At 32.1% G+C, this 8,909-nt stretch overlaps 2 long non-coding RNA genes across 2 annotated transcripts; one reads left to right on the top strand and one right to left on the bottom strand.

The window, feature by feature from the left end:
- Window positions 1-384: 384 nt before the first annotated feature.
- On the bottom strand, window positions 385-7,550 carry LOC143715208 (uncharacterized). Its single transcript, XR_013195686.1, has 3 exons — window positions 7,413-7,550; window positions 6,102-6,187; window positions 385-492 (listed from the first exon to the last, which is right to left on the bottom strand). It is a non-coding gene; the product is annotated as an uncharacterized LOC143715208 (long non-coding RNA).
- On the top strand, window positions 614-2,194 carry LOC143715251 (uncharacterized). The gene is made up of 2 exons (XR_013195699.1): window positions 614-1,004; window positions 1,701-2,194. It is a non-coding gene; the product is annotated as an uncharacterized LOC143715251 (long non-coding RNA).
- Window positions 7,551-8,909: the final 1,359 nt, after the last annotated feature.

An 8,909-nucleotide genomic window follows, 5' to 3' on the forward strand; every position in this document is an offset into this window, starting at 1 on the left:
TCGCCAGCATCACTGCTTCAGCCTCAACCCATTTTTTAAGAAGGTTGAGGTGATAAATCTGGGCGTGGGGAGTAATACAAGTACCTTATCTCCCAGTGAGAATTGACGCAGTCTAGCCCCCCTATTATACTGCTGTCTCTGTCTGTCCTGGGCCTGTAACAAATTCTCCAAGGATAGCCGCCCCAATGAGGTCTGAACGAGTCATCGTTCTGACTCGAGTTGCATCTTTTCAAACTGATTTGACTTTCAGATTTCTTAAAAATTAATATTAAAAAACATAAAAATCCCATTGACTTTAATTGCAACAGTTCAAATTGAGCCAAGACTACGGTGGCCCAGTAGTGCAGAACAAATAAACTCAAATCTAAACTCCCTGAATCTATCTATCTATCTATCTATCTATCTATCTATCTATCTATCTATCTATCTATCTATCTATCTATCTATCTATCTATCTGTTACTAAATATATATATATATATTTCTAACTAATCTTTTTTCTTTCTTTGTGACTAAGGCCGTGTGTCCACCAAAGCGTTTTTTCACGCTCCTGGCGTAAAATTCTAATTGTTTTCAATGGGAGCGCCGCGTTTTTTAAACGCCATGAGCGTAGCGAGGCGCTGAGCGAGTATTTAACGCTCAAGCGCTGAGCGTTCGGCGTTTTTTTCACGCTGAAGCGCTGAGCGCCCGGCGTTTTTACTGGTCGCCGAGAGTTGAAAAATGTTCAACTTTTGGATAAAACGCAGCGCTCATCACTGTCACTTTTAACCAACCGTCCAATCACAGTGGAGGAGGGGCGGGACTATTATCACACCGACCAACTGTCATTCAACATTCTTTGTGTACAAGGACATCAAACAGCAGAGCTGACCAAAATGGATGAAAAATTAATATTGCTGGTCTCCGAACATACGTGTTTATACCAGATGACATCCCCGGATTACCACAATGTGAATTTAAAAAACAATGCTTGGAGGAACATTTCATCGGCGATCGGTCTATCAGGTAAGCAGTCAGACAGCTGATCGGTGTTTACATTAGCGTAACGTTAGCTTGCAAACCGTCAAAGCTATTATTTTTTTTGGATACATTTCTATAAATAAGGCCCGGTAATCGGAATATTCTAATTGTTTTAAGTTTCACAAAATCTCTAATCTTTTTGTTCATACAAATTTCAGTAGAACAATGTCGTAAAAAGTGGAAATACCTGAGGGACACTTTCAAAAGAGAGAAAAATGAAGAGAAAGAGAGAAAGAAGTCAGGTTCAGGGACAGCAGGAGGCAATCGGAGGTGGAAATATATGTCCATCCTCAACTTCCTGGAACCATACATCACAAACAGGGACACCTCTAGCAATTTGAATACATCTTGTGATGAGGATATCAGTGTAGTGGCTCTCCTTGAGTCTATGGTAACACCAGTGGAGGTAGTGTAGCATACTACGTGAACCTCAATGTTATGTGCTGCTACATCTGTTTTAATTGTGTAGTAAGTGCTGCAATATCTGTATAAAGAATTATAGGATTTGATATAAATGATGTTAAATGAAAGGCTCTTATTATTTATTTTAAAGGAAGGAATTATTATTTATGTCAAAGGAAGGAATTACTATTATTATTAGTAGTTGGCTATACACTTTATCTGTGTGTGTGTGTATATATATATTTTTTTTAAATACATTTTCTGATTTGTCCCCCACAGACATCAGATGAGAGCACACAGTCCCTGACCCAAACCCAGGCCAATACCACACAGCCCGGATCTCCTGACTCCCCTAATGTGCCACCACTCTGCACACCTGAACTTTCTCGCCGTACTCTTGCTCCAAAGAGAAGGGCTGAGCAAGATATAACTGACTATCAGCGCTGTGTGCTGAACGCCATCAGTAACAAACCAGATGAGGAAGAGCATTTTCTTTTAAGTTTAGTTGGTGCTTTGAGACGCCTTCCTCTACGCAGTCGATCTGAAGTTAAAATCAAATTTCAACAAATATTACATGAAGCAGAATTTAACAATCAATAAAACACTACCATGCACACATAAACAAACATACAGACAAGACACACACAAACATGGCCTAATAGACTCACCAAATTACTACATGTAACAATCAATAATTTTATTTTTTATTTGGCAGTTTGATGCATTTATGAATCTGTACTACAAAGTGATCATTAAAATAATTATTAAAAGCATTCATCTTTTCCAGTCATTTATTTTCCTCTTTTGATTTTTAGACTACTATTTTATTTTATTCGTAATGTGTAGCTTGTTAGTGAAAGGAAATATGCTCATTTTCTAAGGTTATGGGTGGCTCTTAAAAGAGCCTTTTTTTATTTTAAATTGGTGGTGGTCCTGGATGGTACTGATGGCAGTGGTCCTGATGGTGATGGGAGTAATTATGAGGCCTTAGATGACAGATTGCTGCCATGCAACTTCACCTGCTGGAGAGGAAAAGTAGGTGGTGTACCTTTGCCTTATTTCCAGTGCTTCCCTAGAGACATTGTTGCTACCTGCTCGCTGGATGGGCTGCATGGCAAACTGTGGCTCTGATGGCAGGGGGACACAACTTCCTTCCTCTTCATCAGCATCCTCATAACGTAGGAAATTGTGAAGGATGCAAGTGGCCTTCACCACTGCATCTGCCACTTTTGGTGAGACACCAAGCACTCTGTGGTAGAGTCTCCATTGGGCAGCAAGTATCCCAAATGTACACTCCACCATCCGCCTTGCACGGGAAAGACGGTAATTAAACACACGCTTCTCTCTGTCGAGGTGTTTTCCTGGGTAGGGACGGAGAAGGTGCCTCTTCAGAGGAAAAGCCTCGTCACCCACAAACACATGTGGCACAGGCTGGAGGTCTTCTGCTCCTGGTAAAGGTGCATCCTCTGGCAGGTCGAGGGTTCCCTGGTGGAGGGCCTTGCCAAAGTTGGAGGCACAGAGGGTCCCACCGTCACTGCTTTTCCCGTATGCCCCCACATCCACCATCCGGAAAAGGTACCGGGCATCAACCACTGCTAGGAGGACGATGGAGAAGCTCCCTTTGTAGTTAAAATACATGGACCCTGTTGAAGATGGGGCCTGTATTGTAACATGCTTCCCATCGATTGCTCCTAGACAGTTGGGGAAGTTCCACAGCCTATGGAAGTCTTCAGCGATCCTCGTCCAGTGGTGTTGTTTAGGGAAGGGCATGTATTCCTGGACCATGAGAGACCATATTGCCTCACACACTTCTTTTACCACCCTTGCCACTGTGCAGTAACCCACCCTGTAGCTAAAAGCTATTGACCTGAACGAGTCTCCTGTTGACAGATACCTGAAATAAATACAGAAAAAGTTGCAAAGGGCCATTAGTTATAAGTTAAATAAAACATCTATTTAAATCATACTTTCATTAGGTATAAATGCAATAAGACATCTAGCCTATTTATATTATGCTTTAATTATATAAAAGTATATTAAATTATAAATGTGTTTAGATGTGTAAAATATCTTCAGTAGCTATCACTGAATCATAAATACCTTAAAATAAGGTAACAAAAAGTAAAATAAGCTACGTTGTACCTCATATGCAGTGATGAATGTAACTAAGTAGGCTACATGTAGCCTACTAGAATACAATTTTGAGGCACTTGTAACGTTACTTTATTTGAGCTTTTTTTATTTTCTGACAACTTTATTTCTAATTCACTAAATGAAAGAGACAAATACTGATTTTTTTTTACTTCACTGCATTTACTTACAAAATACTTTGCATTTTCAACTTAATAACACAAAATATCACTTAAATAAATTCGGAATAGCCTACATTTACCAATGCACTATACCTCAGACAAATGCAGAGACGTTCTTCCGAGCTGATGGCCTCCCGGTAGTTTGTGTCTCTCTTCGAAATAGACGGTCCAATTCTACGGAACAACCTCTCAAACTGTGTCCTGCTCATCCGAAAATACTCATTGAACCGACTACCGTCCAACTTTAGTTCTTGAACCAAACGATGGTACTCGCCGAGATGTTTTCTCGCTCTCAAAATCTCATGAACCCACATAGACCGGCGTGTCCGTCCTCTCCTTCTACGTGGTTCATCCAAAGCAAGGGCCAGAGCAAGTACTCTACTTTGTGTCGACATTTTAAAGTGTGAAACAAATTATCCGTGAAATCAGTTACAAGTTAACTGTGCCGCGGATATTCTGTATCATAGCAACGAAGCGTCTCAACTGAAAAAAACGCTGCGCTGCCAAAACGCTCTCAAGCGCCCACAGCTGGGCGTTTTCAGCAGAGCGCCTAGCGTTTTTAGCCGGCTGAAAACGCTTTGGTGGACACACGGCCTAATCTTTCTTTCTTTCTAACTAATCTTTTTTTCTTTCTTTCTACCTAATCTTTCTACCTCATCTTTCTTTCTTTCTACCTAATCTATCTTTCTTTCTAACTAATCTTTCTTTCTAACTAATATATCTTTCTTTCTAAATAATCTATCTTTCTTTCTAACTAATCTATCTTTCTTTCAAGCTAATCTATCTTTCTTTCTTTCTTTCTTTCTTTCTTTCTTTCTTTCTTTCTTTCTTTCTTTCTTTCTAACTAATCTTTCTTTCTTTCTTTCTAACTAATCTTTCTTTATTTATTTTTCCTTTTTTTCTTTCTAACTAATATTTCTTTCTATCTAACTAAACTTTCTATCTTTCTTTCTACCTAATTTTCTTTCTTTTTCTAACTGATCTTTCTTTCTTTCTTTCTTTCTAACTAATCCTTCCTTTCTAACTAATCCTTTCTTTCTTTCTTTCTTTCTTTCTTTCTAAACTTTCTTTCTTTCTAACTAATCTTTCTTTCTTTCTAACTAATCTTTCTTTCTAACAAATTTTTTCTTTTTAACTAATCTTTCTTTCTTCCTAACTAATCTATCTTTCTTTCTAACTAATCTATATTTCTTTCTAACTAATCTATATTTCTTTCTTTCTAACTAATATATCTTTCTTTCTTTCTAACTAATCTATATTTCTTTCTAACTAATCTATCTTTCTTTCTTTCCAACTAATATATCTTTCTTTCTTTCTAACTAATCTGTCTTTCTTTCTAACTAATCTATCTATCTTTCTTTCTAACTAATCTATCTTTCTTCTTTCTAACAAATCTTTCTTTTTTTCTAACTAAACTTTCTTTTTTCTAACTAAACTTTCTATCTTTCTTTCTAACTAATCTTTCTCTTAATTTTTTCTAACTGATATTTTTTTCTATCTTTCTTTCTAACTAATCTTTCTTTCTATCTTTCTTTCTAACTAATCTCTTTCTTTCTAACTGATCTCTTTCTTTCTAACTAATCTTTCTTTCTTTCTAACTAATCTTTCTTTCCAACCAATCTATCTTTCTTTCTTTCTAACTAATATATCTTTCTTTCTTTCTAACTAATCCATCTTTCTTTCTTTCTAACTAATCTTTCTTTCTTTCTAACGAATATGTCTTTCTTTCTTTCTTTCTTTCTTTCTTTCTTTCTTTCTTTCTTTCTTTCTTTCTTTCTTTCTAATCTATCTTTCTTCTAACTAATCTATCTTTATTTCTTTCTAACTAATCTATCTTTCTTTCTTTCTTTCTAACTAATCTATCTTTATTTCTTTCTAAGTAATCTATCTTTCTTTCTTTCTATCTAAACTTTTTTTTTTAACTAATCTTTCTCTTTATTTTTTTCTAACTAATCTTTCTTCCTTTCTATCTATCTTTCTTTCTAACTAATCTCTTTCTTTCTAACCAATCTGTCTTTCTTTCTAACTAATCTATCTATCTATCTTTCTTTATTTCTTTCTAAGTAATCTTTCTTTCTAACTAATCCATCTTTCTTTCTTTCTTTCTAACTAATCTATCTATCTTTCTTTCTTTCTAACTAGCTATCTTTCTTTCTTTCTAACTAATCCATCTTTCTTTCTTTCTTTCTTTCTAACTAATCTATCTTTCTTTCTTTCTAACTAATCTATCTTTCTTTCTTTCTTTCTAACTAATCTTTTTTCTTTCTTTCTAACTATTTTTTCTTTCTTTCTAACTAATCTATCTCTTTCTTTCTAACTAATCTATCTTTCTTTCTAACTAATCTATCTTTCTTTCTTTCTTTCTAACTAATCTTTTTTCTTTCTTTCTGACTAATCTTTTTTTCTTTCTTTCTAACTAATCTATCTTTCTTTCTTTCTTTCTTTCTAACTAATCTTTTTTCTTTCTTTCTAACTAATCTATCTCTTTCTTTCTAACTAATCTATCTTTCTTTCTAACTAATCTTTCTTTCTTTCTTTCTAACTAATCTATCTTTCTTTCTTTCTAACTAATCTTTTTTCTTTCTTTCTAACTAATCTTTTTTTCTTTCTTTCGAACTAATCTTTCTCTTTATTTTTTAACTAATCTTTCTTTCTTTCTAACTGATCTCTTTCTTTCTAACTAATCTTTCTTTCTTTCTTTCTAACTAATATATCATTCTTTCTTTCTAACTAATCCATCTTTCTTTCTTTCTAACTAATCTTTCTTTCTTTCTAACTAATCTATCTGTCTTTCTTTCTTTCTTTCTTTCTAAGTAATCTTTCTTTCTAACTAATCCATCTTTCTTTCTTTCTTTCTAACTAATCTATCTATCTTTCTTTCTTTCTAACTAGCTATCTTTCTTTCTTTCTAACTAATCCATCTTTCTTTCTTTCTTTCTAACTAATCTATCTTTCTTTCTTTCTAACTAATCTATCTGTCTTTCTTTCTTTCTTTCTAACTAATCTTTTTTCTTTCTTTCTAACTATTTTTTCTTTCTTTCTAACTAATCTATCTCTTTCTTTCTTTCTAACTAATCTATCTTTCTTTCTAACTAATCTTTCTTTCTTTCTTTCTAACTAATCTTTTTTCTTTCTTTCCAACTAATCTTTCTCTTTATTTTTTAACTAATCTTTCTTTCTTTCTAACTGATCTCTTTCTTTCTAACTAATCTTTCTTTCTTTCTAACTAAACTTTCTATCTTTCTTTCTAACTAATCTTTCTCTTTATTTTTTCTAACTAATCTTTTTTTCTTTCTTTCCAACTAATCTTTCTCTTTATTTTTTAACTAATCTTTCTTTCTTTCTAACTGATCTCTTTCTTTCTAACTAATCTTTCTTTCTTTCTAACTAAACTTTCTATCTTTCTTTCTAACTAATCTTTCTCTTTATTTTTTCTAACTAATCTTTTTTCTATCTTTCTTTCTAACTAATCTTTCTTTCTATCTTTCTTTCTAACTAATCTCTTTCTTTCTAACTGATCTCTTTCTTTCTAACTAATCTTTCTTTCTAACCAATCTATCTTTCTTTCTTTCTAACTAATATATCTTTCTTTCTTTCAAACTAATCCATCTTTCTTTCTAACTAATCTATCTATCTATCTATCTATCTATCTTTCTTTCTTTCTTTCTTTCTTTCTTACTAATCTATCTTTCTTTCTAACTAATCTTTCTTTCTTTCTAACTAATCTATCTTTATTTCTTTCTAACTAATCTTTCTTTCTTTCTAACTAATCTATCTTTATTTATTTCTAACTAATCTATCTTTATTTCTTTCTAAGTAATCTATCTTTCTTTCTTTTTATCTAAACTTTTTTCTTTTTTTAACTAATCTTTCTCTTTATTTTTTTCTAACTAATCTTTCTTTCTTTCTATCTTTCTTTCTAACTAATCTCTTTCTTTCTTTCTTTCTAACTAATCTTTCTTTCTAACTAATCCATCTTTCTTTCTTTCTTTCTAACTAATCTATCTATCTTTCTTTCTTTCTAACTAGCTAATCTTTCTTTCTTTCTAACTAATCCATCTTTCTTTCTTTCTTTCTTTCTAACTAATCTATCTTTCTTTCTTTCTAACTAATCTATCTTTCTTTCTTTCTAACTAATCTTTTTTCTTTCTTTCTAACTAATCTATCTCTTTCTTTCTTTCTAACTAATCTATCTTTCTTTCTAACTAATCTTTCTTTCTTTCTTTCTAACTAATCTATCTTTCTTTCTTTCTAACTAATCTTTTTTCTTTCTTTCTAACTAATCTTTTTTTCTTTCTTTCTAACTAATCTTTCTCTTTATTTTTTAACTAATCTTTCTTTCTTTCTAACTAATATTTCTTTCTTTCTACCTAATCTATCTTTCTTTCTTTCTAACTAATCTTTTTTCTTTCTTTCTAACTATTTTTTCTTTCTTTCTAACTAATCTATCTCTTTCTTTCTTTCTAACTAATCTATCTTTCTTTCTAACTAATCTTTCTTTCTTTCTTTCTAACTAATCTTTTTTCTTTCTTTCTAACTAATCTTTTTTTCTTTCTTTCCAACTAATCTTTCTCTTTATTTTTTAACTAATCTTTCTTTCTTTCTAACTGATCTCTTTCTTTCTAACTAATCTTTCTTTCTTTCTAACTAAACTTTCTATCTTTCTTTCTAACTAATCTTTCTCTTTATTTTTTCTAACTAATCTTTTTTCTATCTTTCTTTCTAACTAATCTTTCTGTCTATCTTTCTTTCTAACTAATCTCTTTCTTTCTAACTGATCTCTTTCTTTCTAACTAATCTTTCTTTCTTTCTAACTAATCTTTCTTTCTTTCTAACTAATCTTTCTTTCTAACCAATCTATCTTTCTTTCTTTCTAACTAATATATCTTTCTTTCTTTCAAACTAATCCATCTTTCTTTCTAACTAATCTTTCTTTCTTTCTAACGAATCTATCTATCTATCTATCTATCTATCTATCTATCTATCTATCTATCTATCTATCTATCTATCTATCTATCTATCTATCTATCTTTCTTTCTTTCTTTCTTACTAATCTATCTTTCTTTCTAACTAATCTTTCTTTCTTTCTAACTAATCTATCTTTATTTCTTTCTAACTAATCTTTCTTTCTTTCTAACTAATCTATCTTTATTTCTTTCTAACTAATCTATCTTTA

Source organism: Siphateles boraxobius, unplaced genomic scaffold (assembly GCF_051911475.1).
Source record: "Siphateles boraxobius isolate OS27281-9 unplaced genomic scaffold, OSU_SipBor_1 57, whole genome shotgun sequence".
Lineage (NCBI taxonomy): Eukaryota > Metazoa > Chordata > Actinopteri > Cypriniformes > Leuciscidae > Siphateles > Siphateles boraxobius.